The sequence below is a fragment of the Meriones unguiculatus genome, chromosome 18 (genome assembly GCF_030254825.1).
Source record: "Meriones unguiculatus strain TT.TT164.6M chromosome 18, Bangor_MerUng_6.1, whole genome shotgun sequence".
Taxonomy (NCBI): Eukaryota; Metazoa; Chordata; class Mammalia; order Rodentia; family Muridae; genus Meriones; species Meriones unguiculatus.
In genome coordinates, this window is record NC_083365.1 from 3,585,011 (window position 1) to 3,606,854 (window position 21,844).

Consider the following 21,844-nt stretch of genomic DNA (forward strand, 5'->3'; position numbering starts at 1 on the left):
AAACAAATATTAAAGTTCACATTATAACTCAGTACTAACTCAACTGTGGGACATAAACTATTTTTTTTCTGTACGCTGTGGGTGTAGACATTTTTATTTAAGAAAAAATGTTTTTCTACTCAATGTATCTCATTATAAAAATTATCTAAGTGATATCAATATACAAAATTATTAGCAACTCTGTCACAAGTATAAAAAAAGAATCTATAAAAAGACTTGTAATTTAACGCAGAAAATTTTGGCTATAGTTTTTGTTTTTGTTTGCCTTTTGCTTTTGACATTATATTATTTTTTAATTTTTTTATTAATTATAGTTTATTCACATTGTATCCCAGCTGAAGCTCCCACTCTCATTCCCTCCCAATCTGATCCACCCTTCTTCATTTTTCTCCCATGCCCCTCTCCAAGTCCACTGATAGGGAGGTCATCCTCCCCTTACCTCTGACCTTACTCTATCAGGTTTTATCAGGACTATCTGCTTTGTCTTCCTCTGGACAATTTTTTTGATAGATTCCATTTACCAAAATTACATCAAGGTCAGGTAAATAGACTGAATAATCCTATAACTCCCAACAAAATAGAAGCTGTTATCAAAACTCTTTGTACAAAAAAAAAAAAAAAAAAAAAAGCAAGCCCAGGGCCAGATGGTTTCAGAGCAGAATTCTACCAGACCTTCAAAGAAGAACTAACTCCAATTCTCTTTAAACTATTCCACAAAATAGAAAAGGAAGGAATATTACCAAACTCATTCTAATAAGCCATAGTCACCTTGATACCTAAACCACACAAAGACCCAACAAGAAGAGAAAACTTCAGGCCTATCTCTCTTATGAACATTGATGTAAAAATACTTAATAAAATACTGAAAAACAAAATTAAAAAACACATAAAAATTATCATCCATTATGACCAAGTAAGCTTCATCCCAGGCATGCAGGAATATTTCAATATACGAAAATCCATCAATGTAATCCACCATATAAACAAACTGAAGGAGAAAAACCACAGGATCATCTCCTTAGATGCTGAAAAAGTGTTTGACTATATCCAACACTCATTCATGTATAAAGTTCTGGAGAGATCAGGGATACAAGGCACATTCCTAAACATAGTAGAGACAATATACAACACACCTATAGCCAACATCAAACTAAAGGGAGAGAAACTTAAATCAATCCTACTGAACTGAGGGGCAAGGTAATGCTGCCCACTCTCTAGGTATCTCTTCATCATAGTTGTTGAAGTCCTAGCTAGAACAATAAGACATCTAAAGGAGATCAAGGGTATACAAATCAGAAAGGAAGATGTCAAAGTATCACTATTTGCAGATGATATTTTAGTATATATGAGCGACTCCCAAAATTCAACCAGAGAACTCCTTCAGCTGATAAACACCTTCAGCAAAGGTTGTGGAGATTTTATTAGCAATTCTAACACAAATTCTCCATTGAAACAAAAGGAAGAGAGAATGTGGATCATGGCAGGAGGAGTAAGTTCTCCCAACTTGCTAATGAGAGAAAGAATGGTATTTCATGAATGCCTATGATGATTTCACTTCTTTTTCACTAAGCTTAGAGTTTCACAAGAATAGCATCTTTTTTGAAGAAATTCTTTAAACATAAACTAGAAAACGAAAGGAGAGTGTCATCTTGATACACACTTGGTAAACAATGATGAGAAAGCTGAATATTTTGCTGGAACTGGATATTAAAGGAAGAAAACAATGGATAACTGTTATACAGGAGCTTTAACAGTTGTGATAAATAGCTTTTTTTTTTTTAAATCAAATGTGTATGTTTGTATATGGCTGTAGTGTAGTTTCCAGGAAACATTGTCAAATTTAAACTTAGGGTGGGGAAGGTGCAGGCATAAGATTTGAGAGAAGTTACTAGGATATTACCAGAAAACAAGTGAGCAAACTAACCAACTAAACAACCAAAACAAACAAACAAAACAAACAAACAAAAAAAAAAAACAGAAATAGAATACACTAGTCTTTTGTGCAAAGGTGTGGCAACTTTTAAAAGTTGGTGACTGCCTGCTTAGAAAGAAGAATTTAGTAGAAAGATTATTAATGCATACATTAATTTATGGATTAACCTACACTATGTTTAATAATGACACAAAATACTATGCCTAGAAATTTATTAGAGCCATTAATTAGGAGTATTATTTTAGGATATGTAATTCTTAAACACATATTTTATTGAATAGATTCCTAATGAGTTCTACTTTATAGAATAAATGCTTGTCTTCTGTAGCTACATAAAGCATGGATAGAAATGACACTTTGATTTTGAATACTTCTTTTTTTATTTCTCTGGTAATTGAAGCGTGCAGCCAAGTCAATCTTTGGTGTTTTTCAGAAAAAATGCAGTAATCTTTTCAAAATGCCTTTCCTGACTAGTGACAATACTGGAGTATGTGTCTGATTTTGTATAATCGATTTAAACCTTTATTTTCTACATAATTATCTCAATCAACATTTCTTAGTTTATATTTAGAAAATGAGAGAGAAATGTAATTTTTTTCAATCATTTTTTTATCTTTTTATTAATTTAATCAAGATTATTAAGAACTCAGCTGTATCTTATATCTGCAATGTTCAGTTATGATATCTGATATCTGGATTTATTCAGTCATAATTTTAACATGCCATAACTTTTTCATGGCAGTTTTTACTTCTGCATTTCTTAATGTATAAATTATTGGGTTTAGAAAGGGTGTTCCAATGGTATAAAATACTGCTACCATCTGTCCATGGGAAAAGTAGGTGGTGGCCGTGCATATATGAATATGCAGGACCCAAAGAACAAGATAACTACTATTATATGAGAAGTGCAGGAACAGAGTGCTTTTTTCCTCCCTTCTGCACTATAGTTTCACAGAGAGTATAAGATGACAAAATAGGAGATAATTAAAATTATAAAACTGGTCGAGCAAATTGCACCACTGTTAGACACTAACAGCAGATTTATCATATATGTGTCCATACAGGCAAGTTTCAGCAAGGGCTGCAAGTCACAGCAATAATGGTCAATCAAATTGGGCCCACAGAAGGGCAGTCTCAAGGCCAAAACAATCTGAGCAGTGGAATGAATGAAAGAACCTATCTAGGCAAGAACAATCAAGACGACACAGACCTGCCAGATCATGAAGACTGGGTAACGCAAGGGTTTACAAATGGCAACGTAGTGGTCAACAGCCATGAGAATGAGGACAAATATCTCCGTGCAGCCAAATAAATTGAGAGCAAAGACTTGTTTGAAGAAATTCTTTAAACATAAACTAGAAAATGAAAGGAGAGTGTCATCTTGATACACACTTGGTAAACAATGATGAGAAAGCTGAATATTTTGCTGGAACTGGATATTAAAGGAAGAAAACAACGGGTAACTGTTATACAGGAGCTTTAACAGTTGTGATAAATAGCTTTTTTTTTTTTAAATCAAATGTGTATGTGTCATGCATTCATTGTAAGAAATGATGTTCTTTTAGAGAGGGCATCCACAATGAGTCTTGGGGCTGTGGATGTTGAGAAGCAGGAATCAGCAAACAACAAGTAGAACAGAAAGAAGTACATGGGACTCCCAAGTGTCCGGCTGCACTTGATCGTTTCAATAATAAGTGCATTCCCTACCACAGTCCCCATATAGAAAGTTAAGAAGATTATATACACCATTTTCTGCTTCAGGGGATCCTGTGTCAACCCTAACATTATAAACTCAGTGACACTGCTGTTCTTCTGTATTGTGTCAGACCATGGGAGGAATTAATCTGAAAAAGAGAAATGGAAAGTATAATGCAAGCTAAACTGGAAGTTCCATAAGACCTTTCCAGTGAGGTATCACCTGGCATTTTCTCAGCTTATTTTGTTCTGAAATAGTAATTTAATACTTACTAAACATACAGCACATTCAAATAATCAAAGAGCCAATTTTTTTGGAGATGTAATAGGAGTAGTAACTATCTGAATGAAATGTGCTTGTTAGTTTTATGCACAATCTACTCATGTTTAGTTTATTGAAAACATTAAAAATATTTCTTATGTTTATATACTTTCATTTTGTTTGAACCCTGTAGCTACACAAGAAGACATGCTATATATTTTGAACATTCAGATAGTGATTATTTAAATATGTGAAACTGACAAATGAGAAATAATGAATGTAAATCTTTGAAGAACAGCCCTGTCTGCATAGTCCAGAGTGAGAATGACTTAATTACTTTTCCAAATTTAATCTATTCTGCTTTAATAGGTCTTAAACTTTTATAAGTGTTATTACTTCGAGAATTTTTTATCAGAAACACATATTTGAATCTTCAGGGTTAAGTTTCCTTAATTTTCAGATTTAAGGAGACAATGCTATTTCAATTCATTACTGAAATTTTGATGGAATTCATATTATGCTCATTATGAAGGATTTCATATACTGACACACACATATAAGTATTTATATATACCTATGATTATTTGAATACTAGATAATATTTTAATTAACTTATAACATGTATATTCTAATGGTAGACAATCAAAACCAAAGTTATCAAAAATAGTAAATGTATTTATCAAACATACACATGAGCCAATTTTAAAAGAGATAATTTTTTGTTGTGTAGAAATATACAAAATATGAAATTTCATCCATATGTTCAGATTCCAGCTAAAGGGATTACTGTAACAATGCTTTAAGACAATGTGTTTTAAACAATGGTGGTTAAAAATATGTAAAGAAGTCAGTCACATTTGTTTGTGATGTGAGATCAAAAGTCAGGTCTGTGATGTGTAAATAAGGCTGTAATATCTGAATGAAAGAAAGAAAAGAAAACAGAGAATCATTTACCCTAGATATTGCAGCTCCCAGGAACAATGTCTGCAGCTTGTTAAACAGCAACAAAGGTTAGAAAGACCTTGAAAGTCGTGAAAGTAGTTCTGAATTAACATAAACCTATGAAAACTTACCTTATTAGATTGTTGGTCACATCGGCATGTCACTGGGCTGTCATGGATATTCAGTGCTAGATAGGAAGCTTTGTGGCTCTTTAAGAAAAAAAAATGGAAATCTAGAAATATTAGAGGAATCAACTGTGAGGATGGATCTGAAACGGAGTATGCTTTAAATACTTCATACACAGTTACCTGGTGGACATTGACTGAAGGTTCACTTACTTTGTTGGATATACTCCAACAGCACTCTTTGTCAAGTCTCTTAGCAAACAAGAACAGTTTAGTGTTGAATAAACTAAAATAAATATTTTACATATATGAATTTACCTTTATCATTGTGGATAGTTTAGATAGTAAACATATTTGTACAGTATACAAAAGTATTAAAATATTTATTCATATAAATTACAGGCAAATGGATACTCTAGAAAATAGATGAAGTGGTACCTACTTGTAATTCTAGCACTTGTGATGCCATGGCAAAAGGATGTAAGTTTGAGGTCAATCTTGTCGAAATGTGATACTTTTAAAATAGTAACATGTACAAATAATGGTACACATGCTGACATGAAGAAACTTTGTAAAGTTATCCATGCCCTATAAATAAAAATTAATCATGTTCTAAAGTAGTTTATACTTAGGTATCATTGAAAAATGTATATTTATTTATTTATTTATTACAGCTTACTCACTTTGTATCCCAGCTGTAGCTCCCTCCATCTCTTCTCAGTCCCACCCACCCTCCCTCTTCTCCCCCTATACCTATTCCCTAGTCCACTGATAGGGGAGGACCTCCTCCCCTTCTATCTGACCCTAGACTATCTAGTCTCATCACGGATTGCTGCATCATCTTCCTCTGTGGCCTGGCAAGGTTGTACCCCTCCAGGGGGAGGTGATCAAAGAGTTGGCCACTGAGTTCATGTCAGAGACAGCCCCCCCTTACTAGGGAACCTACTTAGAAACTGAGCAGGGTGATCTAAGTCCTCTCTATGCATGGTCCTTGGTTGAAGTATTGGTCTCTGCAATCACTTTGGAAATCAATCATTCCCTCTCTCAGAAAATTAGGAATAGTGCTGCCTCAAAACCCAGCTATACCACTCCTGGGCATATATCTGAAAGATGGTCAACCTTACAACAAGGACATTTTCTCAGCTGTATTCACAGCAGCATTATTCAGAATAGCCAGAATCTGGAAACAACCTAGATGTCCCTCAACTGAAGAGTGGATGCAGAAATCATGTTACATTTATACAATGGAATACTACTCAGCAATTAAAAGCAAGGAAATCAGGAAATTTACAGGCAAATGGTGGGAACTAGAAAAGATTATCCTGAGTGAGGTAATCCAGAAAGAAAAAGACACAAATGGTGTATACTCACTTATAATATAGGATAAACATACTAAAATCTATAGTCCTAAAGAATATAAACAACAAAGCAGACTGAAGGGAAGAGGCTGAAACCTCACTCAGAATGGCAAACAGGATAGACATTGAAAAGTAGGAAGACAAGGAACCGGAAAGTAAGTTTTAATTAGTTTATTTAATTATCTATATATAAATTTATTCACTTTGGGGTCAGGAACTCCACAAGAAGAACTACAGAGGCAAAATACCTGGGCCCAGGGAGGCCTGGAGTGACTGATACTACCGATGATTATGCATGGAGGGGACATATACTCTCTGTTCAAAGGAAGCCCATTGGCTACTCAGTTTCCAAGTAGGTTCCCTAGTAAAGATACAGGGACATGAACACAGGTAGAAGGGAAGGAGGTTCTCCCCTCTCAGGGGACTACAGAAAGGGTATAGGGGTAGAAGAGGGAGGGCAGGTGGGACAGGGAGGAGAAGAGGTTGGGGGCTACTGTGGGCATACAAAGTGAATAAAGTGTAATAATAAATATATAAATAAAAAGAAAGTAATTTTTTTAATATTTAGCAAGGTGGTTTTATTAAAAGGTAAGTGGCTGGCTGTAGTGGTGCATGCTTTCTTTTTCTTTATTTAATTACATTTTACTTATTTTGTATCCCCCCCCATGGTTTCCTCCCTCCTCCCATCACAATCCCTCCCTTCCTCCACCCTCTGCCTGCATGCTCCTCCCCAAGTCCACTGATAGGGGAGGACTGCTTTTCCTTCCTTCTCATCAGGAGTGGCTGCATTGTCTTCTTCTGTGGCCTGGTAATGCTGTTTCCCCCTCAGGGGGAGGAAACTAAAGAGCAGGCCAATCAGTTCATGTCAGAGACAGTCCCTGTACCTATTACAATGGAACCCACTTGGATACTGAACTGCCATGGGCTACATCTGTGCAGGGTTCTTAGCTTATCTCCACGCATAGTCCTTCGTTGGAATAGCAGTCTCAGGAAAGACTCCTGTGCTCAGATTTTTTTGGTTCTGTTGCTCTTCTTGTGGAGTTCCTGATCTTATTTTTTCCCACTTCTTTCCTAAGATTCCCTGCACTCTGCCCAAAGGTTGCCTATAAGTCTCAATATCTACATTGATAGTCTGCAGGGCATGGATTTTCAGAGGGCCTCTGTGTCAGGCTCCTGACTTGTTCACTCTGGATCTATTTGCATTTTTCTACATGCAGACTTCCAGTTAGACCAGCACAATTTGTTGAAGATGCTGTATTTTTTCCATTGAATGGATTTGGCATCTTTGTCAAATATCAGGTGTCCTAAGTGTGTGGTTTTATGTCAGGGTTTTCTCTTAGATTCCATTGATCCACCAGTCTGTTTCTATGCCAGTACCATGCAGTTTTTAGTATTGTTGCTCTATAGTACACCTTGAGATCTGGGATGAAGATACCTCCTGAAGATGTTTTACTGTAGAGAATTGTTTTACCAATTCTGGGTTTCTTGTTGTTCTGTATGAAGGTGAGAATTTTCCTTTCAAGGTCTGTAAAGAATGGTGTTGGTAATTTGATGGGAATTGCATTGAATCTGTAGATTGCTTTTGGTAAGGTGGCCATTTTTATTATATTAATCCTGCCAAGCCATGAGCATGGGAGATCTTTCCATCTTCTCATATCTTCTAATTCTTTCTTCAGAGACTTGAAATTTTTTTCATACAAGGCTTTGACTTGCTTGGTTAGGTTCACACCAAGGTACTTTATGTCCTTTGTGGTTATTGTGAAGGGTGTTGTTTCCCTAATTTCTTTTTCGGCCCTTTTGTCCTTTGTATTCAGGAAGGCTACTGATTTTTTTGAGTTAAGTTTGTATCCAGCCACTTGGCTGAAGGTGTTAATCAGCTGTAGGAGTTCCCTGGTAGAGTTTTTGGGGTCACTCACGTATACTATCATATCATCTGCAAATAGTGATATTTTGACTTCTTCTTTTCCAATTTTTATCACCTTGATCTCCTTCAACTGTCTTATTGCTCTAGCTAGGACTTCAAGAACAAAGTTGAAAAGATATGGAGAGAGTGGACAGCCTTGCCTTGTCCCTGATTTCAGTGGGATTGATTTAAGTTTCTCTCCATTGAGTTTGATGTTGGCTATAGGCTTGCTGTATATAGCCTTTACTATGTTCAGATATGTGCCTTGTATCCCTGATCTCTCCAAGACTTTAAACATGAATGGATGTTGGATTTTGTCAAATGCCTTTTCAGCATCTAAGTAGATGATCATGTGGTTTTTCTCCTTCAGTTTGTTTATGTGGTGGACATTGATGGATTTCCATATATTGAACCACCCCTGCATGCCTGGGATGAAGCCTACTTGGTCATAGTGGATGATGTCTTTGATGTGTTCTTGGATTCAGTTTGCAAGTATTTTGTTGAGTATTTTAGCATCAATGTTCATGGGGGAGATTGGCCTGAAATTCTCTTTCTTTGCTGGGTCTTTGTGAGGTTTAGGTACCAAGGTGACTGTGGCTTCATAGAATGAGTTTGGTAATGTTCCTTCTGCTTCTATCTTGTGGAATAGTTTGAAGAGTATTGGTGTTAACTCTTCTTTGAAGGTCTGGTAGAATTCTTCCCTGAAACCATCTGGCCCTGGGCTTTTTTTGCATGGTAGACTTTTGATAACAGCTTCTATTTCCATAGGGGATAAAGGACTATTTAACTGGTTTACCTGGTCTTGATTCAGCTTTGGCATGTAGAATCGGTCAAAAAAAATGTCCATTTTCTTTAAATTTTCAAATTTTGTGGCATATAGACTTTAGAAGTGAAATCTAATTATTGTTTGGATTTCTTTAGTCTCTGTGGTTATGTCCCCCTTTTCGTTTCGGTTTTGTTTATTTGGATAGTTTCTCTCTGCCTTTTAGTTAGTTTGGCTATGGGTTTGTCTATCTTGTTGATTTTCTCAAAGAACCAGCTCTTGGTTTCATTGATTCTTTGAATTGTTTCATTTGTTTCTAATTTATTGATTTCAGCCCTGAATTTATTTCCAGCTGTCTATTCCTCTTTGGTGTGTCTGCTTCTTTTTTTTTTTCTAGGGCTTTTAAGTGAGCCATTAAGTTGCTTGCATGAGATTTTTCTAATTTCTTTTTGAAGGCACTTAGTGCTATGAACTTTCCTCTTAGCACTGCTTTCATTTTGTCCCACAAGTTTGGGCATGTTGTGCCTTCATTTTCATTGAATTCTAGGAAGTCTTTAATTTCTTTCTTTATTTCTTCTCTGACCCAGCTGTCATTTAGAAGCAAGTTGTTCAGTGTGTAGGCCTTTTGCTATTTTTGTCATTGAGGTCCAGTTTTAGTCCACGGTGATCAGAGAGGAGACAAGGGATTATTTCAATCTTCTTGTATCTGTTTAGGCTTGCTTTGTGACCAATTATATGGTTTATTTTGGAGTAGGTTCCATGAGTTGCTGAGAAGAAGGTAAATTCTTTTGAGTTTGGGTGAAAGGTTCTGTAGATGTGTGTGAAGTCCATTTGATTCATGACCACTGTCAGAGTTATTGTTTCTTTGGCTAATTTCTGTTTTGTTGACCTGTCCTTTGTTGAGAATGGGGTGTTGAAGTCTCCCACTATTATTGTGTGGGGGTATATGTGTGATTTAAGTTTTATTAAATTTTACAAATGTGGGTGCCCTTGCATTTGGAGCATAGATGTTCAGGATTGTGATATCTTCCTGGTGAATTTTTCCCTTGATGAGTATGAAGTGTCCTTCTCTATCTCTTTTGATTGATTTTGATTGGAAATGTACTTTATTAGATAATAGGATGGCTACTCCTGCTTGCTTCTTGGGTCCATTTGCTTGGAAAAACCGTCTTCCAGCCCTTTACTTTCAGGTAATGTCTATGTTTGTGATTTAAGTGTGTTTTTTGTATGCAACAGATTGTTGGGTCTTGTTTATGCATCCATTCTGTTAGTCTGTGTCTTCTTATTGGAGAACAGAGTCCATTGATGTTGAGGGAGATTAATGACCAGTGGCTGTTAGATCCTTTGATATTGATGTTGGCCATGGTAGTGTGTTTGGCTATTTTTATTTTTCCTGTAGTGAGGTTATTTATATCCTATGATTTCTTGAAAGTAGTTAGTTTTCTTGGGTTGTATTTTTCCTTCTAGTATCTTCTGTAATGCTGGATTTGTGTGTAGTTATTGTTGATTTTTTTTTTTTTTTTTTTTTTTTGTCGTTGAATATCTTGTTTTCTCTGTCTATGAGGACTGAGAGTTTTGCTGGGTACGGTAGCCTAGGCTGACATCTGTGTTCTCTTAGGGTCTGCATGATATCCGTCCAGGCCCTTCTGGCTTTCATAGTCTCTGTTGAGAAGTCAGGTGTCATTCTGATGGGTTTGCCATTATATGTTACTTGGCCTTTTTCCCTTGCAGCTTTTAGTATTTTTTCTTTGTTCTGTATACTTACTGTTTTGATTATTATGTGACGGGAGGATTTTCTTTTCTGGTCTAATTTATTAGGTGTTTTGTAGGCCTCTTGTATTCTTATAGGCTTCCCCTTTAAGTTGGGGAAATTTTCTTCAATGATTTTGTTGAAAATCTTTTCTGGGCCTTGGAGGAGGGAATCTTCTTTTCCTCTATTCCTATTGTTCTTAGGTTTTGTCTTTTTATGTTGTCTTGGATTTCTTGGATGGTTTGTGTCAGGAATTTTTTAGATTTACTATTTTCTTTGATGGATACATCGATTTCTCGATTTCTTCCATTGTATCTTTCACACCTGAGATTCTTTCTTCCATCTCTTTTAGTCTGTTGATTATGCTTACCTCTGTAGTTCCTGTTTTCTTTCGTAGGTTCTCCCTCTCTGTGATTTCCTCCATTTGTGTTTTCTTTAATCTTCCAATTCTATCTTCAGATCTTGAACCGTTTTCTTGATTTCCTTTACCTGTCTGACTGTATTTTCCTGTTTGTCCTTCAATTCCTTCAGCTGTTTGTTTGAGCGTTCGTTCCTCTGTTTCTTTCATTTCTTTCAGTAACACAGACTGTTGGCTGCATCTTCCTGTATTTCTTTAGGGATGACCATAATCTGTTTTATTATATCTTCCCTTTGTCCTTTATGCATTTTATTTACTTCCTCCATTAACTTCTTCAATAGCATGTATGTTAGGTCATCTTCTTGAATTTCACTTATGTTAGGGTGTCCAGGGCTACTTGCCCCTGGATAACTGGGTTCTGAGGATGCGATGTTGTTTTGCCTTTTGTTGGTTGTACTTTTTCGCTGGCCTCTACCCATCTCTCTGTCTCAGGTGTTGTCTGTTAATTTCTGGTGCCTGCTGAGTCCTGGGGTGGGGAGAATCCACTTGGCGGGGTTCTGAAGTTCTCCTCTGCTTTTTGGGTATGGTCAACTGAACAGTGGTGCTTCTCAGAAATTGTCACAGTTCACTTTAGGTGTATGGACCTATATGGTAACTGTGGTATTCAGGAAGGCTCACCTCTCCTCAGGAGAGGTCCTGCTGATGGCTGTCCTGCTGCTGGGTTTCTTGCTCTGAATTTATTGAGCAGCAGCTGTTGCTCTTAAGGTGTAATTCTTGGGTGCAGCCCTCTGGAAGGACCAGGGATTCCCACAGTTTTGTCAGTCTAGCTAGGGATAACTGGTTGATCCTTGGCACAGTATCTGAGGGCTGCTGAAATGGCTCTCTGGCTTTTGTAGGTCTGAGGATGCAGCTGTGTGCCCCAATGCCCTAGTGGTACTCAAAAATGGCGAGTGAGCACAGCACTGCTGCCTGAAGTAGAAGGCTAGAGCCTAGAGTCTGTGTGAATCGAGAAAGTCTTTTGGTGCTGGGTGTCCTGAGCGTTGGTCTTGATGATCCCCCCGCTGTGGGGTTTCCTCCTGACAGGGACACCCATTCTTTGCTTTGGGGACTGCCGTTCCGTCTGAGATGGCGAGTAGAACCTGCAGGCACAGACGCGTTTGGCTCTGCTTTTCTGGCTTTTGGGAGTCTGGGCGTCTGTCTAAACTGGGTAATTTTCCCAAGACCTTTTCGGCGTGGGGGTGTTGGCTGAGTGCTCTGAGATCAGACCAGTGAATTGCCTCCCTTTGTGTTTGCACCCAACAGTGAAACTCAATCTCTGGTCCCCTGGGGCCCACAGTTCTATCTGGGGCAGCAAATTAGGCACACAGGCAGGGCTCTCTGCTGGAGCCTGGGTCCCCAGCTCTGGCTCTGGGCTGGCTCCTAGGGCGCCCGCAGAATAAAAGTCTTTTCCAGGGGATGTCTGGGTGACCTAAGGTTGGTCCCAATCGTTTCCTGCACTGTGGGGATTTCTTGACTGGAAATTCCAGTCTCTGATGTTGTGGTGCACACAGTTCAGTCTGGGACCGTGACCAGAGCACACTGGTGTATGGCTCTGGGCTGGCGACCAAGCGTCTGGCAGAATGGGGATCTCTTCTGTGGTTTACCCGGGTGAGTTAAAAGCTGATTGAATCCCCCACTGTGGGGTATCCTCTCACCTGGGAAACACAATCACTTGTGTTTTATGGCCGTGAGGTCTGATTGGTGGTCACTGTGCTGATCCTGCTGAGCTTCTGGTCAGAATTAGAGGACTCCTGTCGCCACCATCTTGCCCCCCTTCCCCTCCTTATACCCAAGAATGTAATTTTTAATGCATCCCTTTCCTCTCAATTAAAAAATTTGAAGGCACTGAAAAACTCTTTCTTTAATTTATCTTTTCATATTATGGTAAAGCTGATTCTATCTATTTATAATTAAAGATTTAATTTAGGAAACTCAGTAAAATTAAACTTGAAAGTCTAGCAACCATATTTGGTATTTTGCTACCATTCTTTAATAAACTGAGTCAGGACTTGTAATAAAAAAATGACTAAACATTACTATTGCTCTGTAGTACAGCTTGAGATCGGGGGTGGACATGCTTCCAGACGATCTGTTGTTGTACAGGATCATTTTGGAAATTCCAGGTTTTTTGTTTCTCCATATGAAAGTTGATAATTTTTCTCTCAAGATCTATGAAGAATTATGTTGGTATTTTGATGGGAATTGCATTGAATCTGTAGATTGCTTTTGGCAGGATGGCCATTTTCACAATGTTAATCCTACCAATCCATGAGCACGGGAGATCTTTCCATCATCTGATATCTTCTTCAATTTCTTTCTTCAGAGACTTGAAGTTTTTCTCAAACAGGTCTTTCACTTGCTTGGTTAGTGACACCCCAAGGTACTTTATGTTATTAGTGGCTATTGTGAAGGGTGTTGTTTCCCTAATTTCTTTCTCGGCCCTTTTGTCTTTGGTATACAGGAGGGCTTCTGGTTTTTTTTTTTTTTTTTTTTTTTTTTTAGTTAATTTTGTATCCTGTCACTTTGCTGAAGGTGTTTATCAGCTGAAGGAGTTCTCTGGTTGAATTTTTGGGGTCGCTCATGTATACTATCATATCATCTGCGAATAGTGAAACTTTGAACTTTTTCGTTCCAATTCGTATTCCCTTGATCTCCTTTAGTTGTCCTTTATTGCTCTAGCTAGGTCTTCAAGTACTATGTTGAAGAGATATGGAGAGAGTGGCCAGCCTTGTCTTGTCCATGATTTCAGTGGGATTGGTTTGAGTTTCTCTTCATTGTGTTTGATGTTAGCTATAGGCTTGCTGTATATTGTCTTTACTATGTTTACGTTTATGCCTTGTATTCCTGATCTCTCCAAGACTTTAAACATGAATGTGTGTTGGATTTTGTCAAATGATTTTGGCATCTAGGGATATGATCGTATTGGCATAGAAATAGAATAGTGGTTCAATGGAACTAAATAGAAGATCACAAATTAAACCCACATACCTATGAATATTTGATTTTTGACAAAGAAGCAAAAACCATTCAGTGGATAAAATACAGCATCTTCAACAAATGGTGCTGGTCCAACTGGATGTCTACATGCAGAAAAATGAAAATACATCCATGCTTATCACCATGCACAAAACTAAAGTCCAAGTGGCTCAAAGATCTCCACATAAAACCAGATACACTAAATCGGTTAGTAGAAAAAGTGGGGAAGACATTGAACTCTATGGCACAGGAGACAACTTCCTGAACAGAACACCACAGCACAAACTCTAAGAGCAACAGTTGATAAATGGGACCTCATGAAACTGAAAAGCTTCTGAAAAGCAAAGGACATAGTCATCAAAACAAAATGACAGTCTACAGACTAAGAAAGGATCTTCACCAACCCTATATCTGACAGAGGACTGATATCCAGAATATATAAAGAGCTAAAGAAGTTGAAAAGCACCAAATCAAGCAATCTAATTAAAACATGGGGTATAGAGCTAAGCAAAGAATTCTCTGTAGAGGAATACAGAAGGCAGAAAAAAACTTAAAGAAATGCTCAGCATCCTTAGCCATCAGAGAGATGCAAATCAAAACAGCCCTGAGATTTCACCTTACACCCACCAGAATGGCTAAGATCAAAAACTCAAGTGACAGCACATGGTGGAGAGGTTGTGGAGAAAGGGGAACCCTTCTCCATTGCTGGTGAGAATGTAAACTGTTTCAACCACTTTGGAAATCAATCTGGTGCTTTTTCAGACAATTAGGAATAGTACTTCCTTAAGACCCAGCTATACTACTCCTATGCATACATCCAAAAGAGACTCAAGTACACAACAAAGACATTTGCTCAACCATGTCTGTAGCAGATTTATTCATAATAGCCAGAACCTGGAAACAACCCAGATGTCCATCAGTTGAGGAATGGATACAGAAATTGTGGTACTTTTACACAATGGAATACTACTCAGCAATTAAAAAGAAGGAAATCATGAAATTTGCAGGCAAATGGTGGGATCTAGAAACGATCATCCTGAGTGAGGTATCCTAAAAGCAGAAAGACACACATGGTATATACTCACTTATATAGACTTATAATATGTAAGGAACCAAAAAAAAAAAAAGGAGGGGGGGGGAGTTAATACGACCTGGAGAGGACAGGACTAAATATATCTGGGCACAGAGGTCTTTTCTGAGACTGTTTCTCCAAACAAGGACCATGTATGGATGCAACCTAGAGCCTCTGCTTAGATGTAGCCCTTGGTAGCTCAGTAACCAATTGGTTTCCCATAGTAAGGGGAACAGGGACTATTTCTGACATGAACTTGATGGTGTGTTCTTTGACCTCACCCACCCCCAGGGAGGAGCAGCCTTGCTAGACCACAGAGGAGGACTTTGCATCCAATCCTGAAGACACCTGATAAACCAGTATCAGATGGAAGGGGAGGATGTTCTCCCCTATCAGTGGACTTGGAAAGGGGCAGGGAGGAGAGGAGGGTGGGATTGGGATGAAAAGAGGGAACAGGATACAGCAGGGATACAAAGTTAACAAACTGCAACTAGTATTAAAAAAATAAAAATTAAAAAAAGAAAATGACAAAGAATGACTAAACGTGAGACTATCTGAAATCATGAAAGTATCAACATCTATTCAGCATACTTGTTTCTTGAATATAACTATGATTTCAATACCCATGGGTGAGGTTGCTAAATGAGATGGTAGTTCTGTTTTTATGTTTTAGAAGATCTGTAGTATTTGCCATAAAGGCTGTCCTAGCTACATGGTTTCAACAGTTCCAGTCACCACATTTGCTCCAAATCTTTACAACCACATACCATCTTTAATCTTTTAAATTTAGAATTTTTATTTAATTTTTAGAATTACATTCATGAATACTGTATTTACACAATTTCTATACCTCTACATGTAGGCATAAATAAAATTAAAATAGGAATCTCAATAAATATGTATCACAATTAACAATATTTTTGATAAATGCAACATGCTAAATATGAGTTGATAATTTTGGAAATCCATATTACATAAAAGTTGCCATCTTACTCATTTTAAAGCACACAATTCATTATAATGTCTTGACATACTGTTTGTAAATATTGACCTTACCCAAATCATAATTATTTTTATCTTCAAAAACTGATATGAAAAAATTAAATAATTTACCATTTCTCCCCTCAGCCTTAATTAGGCATCATTCTACTGTTTGTATCTATGGATGTGACAATTCTAGATATTTGTCATAACTAAAATTTGGATAAAAAAGGACTTATTTCTCTTATACGTCCAGGTAAAAGTCCACTATGGAAGGAGGTGAAAGCAGCAACTCAGGTAGGGCTGGGGGGCATGAGCTGAAGTAGAAACAATGAGTGAGTACTTGTACTGGATTGTTCCTTCTGGCTTTCTTATGCATCTCAGGACTACCTGAGCAAGTGTAGTACTTCCCACAGTGGGTTGAGCATTCCCACAGCAATAATTAATCCAGGCAACACCATACATTGAATCTGATAGAGAATTTACTCATTAGAGATTCCTCTTCTCATATAGCTCTATCTTGTGTCAAATTGATGATGAATAAAAGAAGAAAGAGTGAGCAAAGAAAAGAAAAAGAAAAGAAATGAAAGAAACAATCAACTTACCAGAAAAGTGCCTCATAGAAATGGAAGTTGTTCATCAGTCAGTTCTGTGAAGTTATTTCAATAGCCTGATGTGTCTGTCATCCTTGTTTTAGCTTTGCAAAAATTTTCTTTTTAAAAATACTTCATCTTTTTCTGACATGAACTAAATGGCTGGCTCTTTGACCTCTCCCCTCCCCCAGTGAAGGAGGAGCAGCCTTGCTAGGCCACAGAGGAGGACATTGCAGCCAATCCTGAAGATACCTGATAAGCTAATGTCAAATGGAAGGGGAGGAGGACCTTCCCTATCAGTGGACTTGGAAAGGGGCAGGGAGGAGATGAGGGAGAAAGAGACGGTGGGATTGGGAGGGAAAGAGTGAGCAGGCTACAACTGGAATACAAAGTTAATAAACTGTAACCATTATTAAAAAAATAAAAATTTAACTAAAAAAACACTTCATCTTCTGTATTATGCTCATATCACATTTTGTTTTTTTGTCCCACTGCTGATTAAAATTTAGCTTATTATGTTTGTAATTTATTTTTTGAGATTATTACATAATTATAATCTCTCCCTTTATTGTTCTTTCCTCCACAACTTCTCTTATACCTTCCCTGCTCTCCTTCTAATTAACTGCATCTTTCTCTCACTAATTGTTATTATATACATCTATATCTATAGAAACATATATTCTTAAATGTAACCTACTCACCCATATAATGTTGCCTGTATTTATGTTTTCAGCCCTGACCATATAGTACTGGACACCAATTAGTTTGCTCTTTCTCAGGAGAGGCCGTCTCTCCTGCTCCCAGCATCCTCAGTTGCCCATAGTTCCTTGGGTAAGGTTTCTCCTTGTAGGCCTTTCCTTGCTGAGTTGGGCCTGCCCATTGGTGTATTCTTGTTCAGCTCATGTTTGGGCAATCATGTTGGTGACTATGTAATTTTTGATGACTTGTTTTTGGTTTATCAGTACTTCTACTTTACTAAATTATGCAGTTTTAAGTTCAGTGATTATATTTTTGGCTCTAAGATTCTGCTGTTTCTTTTTTTATGTTTATAACTCTGCTGATAGTCTGTTTGCTCAGTGTCATTTGCCTGAGTTTGAAGACCATCTTTATGGTTTTACTTTGAATTGTTAAACAGATAATTTATATATCTTTGATCCTATAGGGTTTGTTAATTTGTTAAAATTTATTTTATTTATATATTTGAAATATATACTCATGTTACTTTATATGCCTTATGCTTTTCTCTTATAATACTCACTAAATATGTAAATATACATATATACCACTAAGTATATATGTGTAAAAACACACACACTTGTGTGTGTGTGTGTGTGTGTGTGTGTGTGTGTGTGCATCACTCAACTGCCATGAATAACATTAATGGAAGATGTTCAACAAGTTCTTCAGTGCATCTCTCACAGGTTGAACTATAGTCTGTGCTAGATCACAGGCTAAGAATGGGATCTACTGTCCTCTGTTTTTTGGTTTTTGTTTTTGTTTTTTTCTTCCAGAAAGAAGGCAGAAGTAGGGGATACTTTCTTTTTTCTAAATCAGAATATGAGTAAAAGAGATAAGATATTAAAATCACATTTGATCACAGGTCTCCTGCAGAATATGCATCTGATAAAGAATTAATACCTAAATAATACGTAAAAGAAATAATCCAGTATCATAAAAACTAAATAAATGAATTGAAATAGGCAAGTTCTCTCATTTGTCAAAATTATACTTAGCAAAAAGAATACATATCAACCATACACAAAATATTATAGGAAACTGAGAAAGCTTGGAGCAGGAGAGGTGGTCTTCCAGGGGAAAGAATACCAGTTTGTGGTTCAGTGCCAAATGGGAAATCCTGAAATAATAGATACAAGCAAGATTATATGGTCTCAATGAGTCATATTTATAAAATATATGTATATACAAATACATATATGTATGCAATAATAATTACTGAAAAACAAAGCCACGTGACCTTGAGGGAGAACAAGGAGGGGGAGGGCTTAGAGGAAGAAAGGGAAGAAAAATTTTAATCTTAAAGATAAAATAAAATAAAATAAGGAATGAAAACAAATTTCCAGTAACTATAAGAGAAATGCTGTGTGAGAAACTTTTCTTGAAGAAATGCAACACATACGTCTATTCACCCAGATATGGAGTCCGCAACAACCAAAACTACAGATACCACCAACATCTGATTTTATGAATCTACGAGTTTTTCTGAGATTATGTATAGGCATATGGGTAAGGGGTTACTTACTGAAGTAAAAATGACTCAAGTACAGCTGCATCACCAAAACCTATGCTGTTGTGGGTGACAGACCAGAAACTGAATCCCTGGGGGACACTGCATCTACAGACAGTTGGACAGATTGAAGAGTGTCCTTTCCAGGCAGTTAGGTGTTCTCAAGCCTCTGCCCTACAGACTATCAAAGCAGATGCTGAGCCTGATAGGCAACTGTTGGGCAGAGTGAATGGAATTTTATGTAAGAACTGGGAAATAATAAGAGCTGGAGAGGACAGGGTCTCCACAAGGAGAGCAACAGAACAAGAAAATTTGAACACAGGGAACTTCCCAGAGACTCATACTCCAACCAAGGACTATTCAGAGAGATAACCCAGAACCCCTGCACAGAATGTAGCCCAGGGCAGTTCAGAGTCCAATTGGGTTACATAGTAATGTGAAGAGGGACTGCCTCTGACATAATCTGATTGGCCTGCTCTTTGATCACCTCCCTCTGGGGGGGAGCAGCCTTACCAGGCCATAGTAGAGGACAATGCAGCCACTTTTGATGTGAACTGACAGACTAAGATCAGAAAGGAGAGGAGAACCTCCCCTATTAGTGGACTTGGGGAGTGGCATGCAAGCAGAGGAAGGAGGGAGGGTGGGATTGGGAGGGGAGGAGGGAGGGGCTTATGGGGGGATGCAGAATGAATAAAGTGTAATTGATGAAAAATTTAAAAAAAAAGGAAAAAAATAATTTAAGAACCTCAAATGACTTTCAAAAGTGTGGGAAAACATGGAGTTAGTCAATTTACATGGAGCACGTCTCGCCTCTGGGGGCAATGGTCTCCTGAACCTACTCAGACCTCGGACACCACCACTGCTAGTTCTAGAACTGATGCAGAATGTTTCAACGAGGGGGTTAAGGCTTCTCATAATATTTCCTATAAGCCCACACCTGTTTGTTTATATCCCCCATTTCTATTCATTATTAGCCAGATAGAGCCAAGTAATTGTGGTAATGATACTTGCTTTTTTGCCCAATGCTGGAATGCTAGTAAATTTAGGTATGCCCTGGTTACTCGCATGCCTCACTGGGTGCCTGTGCCCATTGATGCCCCTCACGCTATGACTCTCTTCAGATAGAAAAGGGATCTTGGAACTACAGCCACCATTGTTACTACCATCTCATTGGCGGCTGTTGGAGCTACCACCGGGGCATTAGCCATGAGTCATACTGGGCAGACTGCTCAAACCCTGAATAATCATTTAGCCAATGTAGCTCATGCCTTAGTTGTACATAAAGGAATTAATGCTCAACTAAAAGGAAGCTTGATGGTGTTCAATCAGAGGATTGACCTCCTGCAGGAGCAAATTGATACCCTATGGCAAATCGCTCAACTTGGCTGTCAATGAAAATATGCTGGACTTTGAGTCACTAGCATATAACATGAGAATTTTTCCTGTGCTCCAAATCTGTCTAAACAATTGTCAAGCTATATTTTAGGTAATTGGACTCGAGAATTCAATACTACGATGGAGCAGCTGAGAGTGGCCATGGTCACAGTAAATTCTACCAGAGTGGACGCAGGACTAGCCACAGGATTATCAACATGGATTGCTGCAGCCATGAATCATCTGAAGGAATGGGCAGGCATGGGAGTGTTAGCAGGCCTTCTGGTGTTGGTCTCCTTGGTTTGCCTGTGGTATATATGCAAGATTAAAGTCTCACAACAGTGTGATGCAGCCATGATCATTCAGGCCTTTACAGCCATTGAAGCAGGACATTCTCCCCAAGCATGGTTGGCTACCATAAAAAGCTAAAATGTTACGCTCAGGATGCGAGGCTAAGCACTGCACTCAGGGTCAGCCGCTTTGGATCCAGAGAAGAGCATGTCTGATTGCATGCGGGTTGATGCCCCAGGTCCCGCCTCTGAGAAAAAGGTATCAGACGGGTCTGATGCTCTTTGGGTGGATGACACCTAAATGAACATCGGTACAAAGTCCCAATTTATTTCTAATATCAGAGATCAGACCTCTACTCTTTACTGATGCATCTAAAACAAAAAGGGGGAACTGTAGAGAGCTGCGGAATGCTATGCCTTAAAGATGGAGCTGGTTTCTGCCTTCCACCTTCCCGATGGTGAGTGTTCTCTGTCACGAACAATTCCACATTTGGCTAAGGCTGAGGATCTGGCTTGCTTCCATGTATGTGGACCTATCTGCATTGCCCACGTGGCACGCTGGGGTTGGCTACCCAGAGGCTATTTAAGCTGTGGGCTGGCTTTCCCCAGGGTCCGAGGATTGTTCAAGGTTCCTGAATAAACTGTATTGAAAAAAAAAAAAAAAGAGAAATGAGTCAGAAAGATGTCATGTGAGAGGGCTGTAACTCCCATGTCTGGCTCTGAAGACAGAGGAGGAATAAAGGAGATCACAAACCAAAAAAAAAAAAAAAAAAAAAAAAAAAAAAAAAAAAAAAAGATTGGTATAGGCCATGTGGCTCCCCTTCACTTTATGGTTTCAACTTTTTTATTTTTTTATTTTTTCTTTATTAATTACACTTTATTCACTTTGTATCCCCCCCGTGGCTCCCTCCCTTCTTCAGTCCCAATCCCTCCCTTCCTCCACCCTCTGCATGCATGCCCCTCCCCAAGTCCACTGATAGGGGAGGTCTTTTCCATCCTTCTGATCCTAGTCAATTAGGCCTCATCAGGATTGGCTGCATTGTCTTCTTCTGTGGTCTGGTAATGTTGCTTCCCCCTCGGGGAGGTGATCAAAGAGCAGGCCAATCAGTTCATGTCAGAGACAGTCCCTGTTCCTATTACAATGGAACCCACTTGGATACTGAGCTTCCATGGGCTACATCTGTG

General features: G+C 38.2%; 1 pseudogene; it reads right to left on the reverse strand.

Annotated features, from left to right (window-relative positions):
• Positions 1-2,631: 2,631 nt before the first annotated feature.
• Positions 2,632-5,284, reverse strand: LOC110543561 (olfactory receptor 4C11-like; annotated as a pseudogene).
• Between the last annotated feature and the right edge of the window lie 16,560 nt (positions 5,285-21,844).